The 1,795-nt window shown below is 47.2% G+C and overlaps 1 protein-coding gene across 1 annotated transcript in view; it reads right to left on the reverse strand.

Moving 5' to 3' along the window:
- The window catches only part of LOC105809260 (sialic acid-binding Ig-like lectin 8), a 14,154-nt gene that overhangs the window by 1,586 nt on the left and 10,773 nt on the right, over positions 1-1,795 (reverse strand). The gene's annotated exons all lie outside the window — the stretch shown is intronic.

Consider the following 1,795-nt stretch of genomic DNA (forward strand, 5'->3'; position numbering starts at 1 on the left):
TCCTCCCGCCGCCCTTCCCGTGGTACAGATGATTAGGTTAGGTGTGTTTGAAGCCACAGCAGAGAGTGATAGCAGCTGCCCGTGATGCCTCGTGCTTAACCTGAGCCCTTCTCTATTGCCCCCCGAACAACAGAACATGTCCACAGAACTGTCAATGATTGTGCCCCTCCGTTCTCTTTTGATTATTCAAATTAGGATTCACACACTTCACACACACACACTCACACACACACATGCACACACATGCATGCACACACACACACACACACATGCACACACATGCACGCACACACACACACTCGCACACACACACACACACATGCACACACATGCACACACACACTCACATACTGCTCTTATCAAGACCGCCATGATCCCCACTTGCCTAATCCAAATGACCGTGGGTCAGTCTTCCCCGTCCCGGATGTCGCAGCAGCAGAGGACGCAGTCGCACACCGTGCCTGCACGGAGGCCCTTCTTTACTCAACTGCAGGACATCACGCTTTTCCAGGTCCGTCCAACCTCCCTGGCAGCCCCTTTGCTGGTTACGCCACATCTCCCTGCCCCCTATTTGCTATTTAGAGCTGCCCCGGACTCTTTACTTCTTCAACTTTGCTTTGTGATATCACCCACTGTGTTGGCTTCATGTCACCAATAGGCTGATGATTCCCAAATCCAGAATTCCAGCCCATTCCCCTCTCCTGGTTATAATCTTTCGTCTAACAGTATGCTTGAAACTCTGACTCCTTTGTACAAAGACACATAAAACTCAACCTATTTACACTGAACTTCTTCTTTTCTCCCCCAAATCTCTTTCTCCTCCAATATTCTCAGCCTCAGTGACTACCATTTCCATTCTTCCAGCAGCTCACATCAAAAATCCAGGAGACATCCCTCACCCTCTTTGTCACTCACAGCCCACTTCCAAGTTATTACCAATTCCCATGAGCCTGCACTTCAAATTCGTCCAGAGTCCAGTCCTGCCCCACCTCCATTGCCATCCTCCAGCTGCGTCATCTCCTGCCTGGAATGTCCACCAGCCTCCTCTCTAACTCTCTGCTTCTGCTCTTCCTCTACCACACCTGCTCTCTTCTGCACAAAACTCTACAGATGCTCACAGTGGCTGTGCGTTCAGACATGACGCACGCACAGGCTGGGCTTCTCCATGCTCACTTCCTGCTCATGGCCTTTGCCTCCCTCTGTCTAACCACACGGACCTCCCTGTGGCTCCCACACCCTGGTCAGCCTCCTGTGTCTGAGCACTGTGCCTGCTCTTTCCTCTCCTTGGAGACTCTCAGTCACACAATCGAATGCCAGACTCTGAGCCTCCCTCATGTCTTTGCTCAAAAATCATTGACAGAAACCACCAGTCAACCTATGAATGGGAGAAAAAATTTGCAAACCATACATGTGATTAGAGATTAATATCCAGAATATATAAAGACCTCATATGCCTCCACAACGAAAACCAATCTAACCAGTTTAAAAATAGGCAAAAGATTCTGATAGACTTTTCTTTGAAGAAGACATATAAATGGCCTAGGAGCACATGCAAAGATGCTTGGATCACTAATTGTAAGAGAAATGGAATTCAGCACCATAGTGAGATGTCACCTCACATCCATTACAATGGCAACTTTGAAAATCAAACAAATAAAACACAGAAAATACCAGCTCTTGGTGAGTATGTAGAGAAATGAGAACCCTTAGATAATGTCGATCTGAATGTAAAATAGCCACTATGGGAAAGAGTATGGCAGTTCCTCAAAAAATTAAAAAATTAAAAATGGAGGTA

The sequence above is a fragment of the Propithecus coquereli genome, unplaced genomic scaffold (assembly GCF_000956105.1).
Source record: "Propithecus coquereli isolate 6110/MARCELLA unplaced genomic scaffold, Pcoq_1.0 Scaffold193, whole genome shotgun sequence".
NCBI classification, from domain to species: Eukaryota; Metazoa; Chordata; class Mammalia; order Primates; family Indriidae; genus Propithecus; species Propithecus coquereli.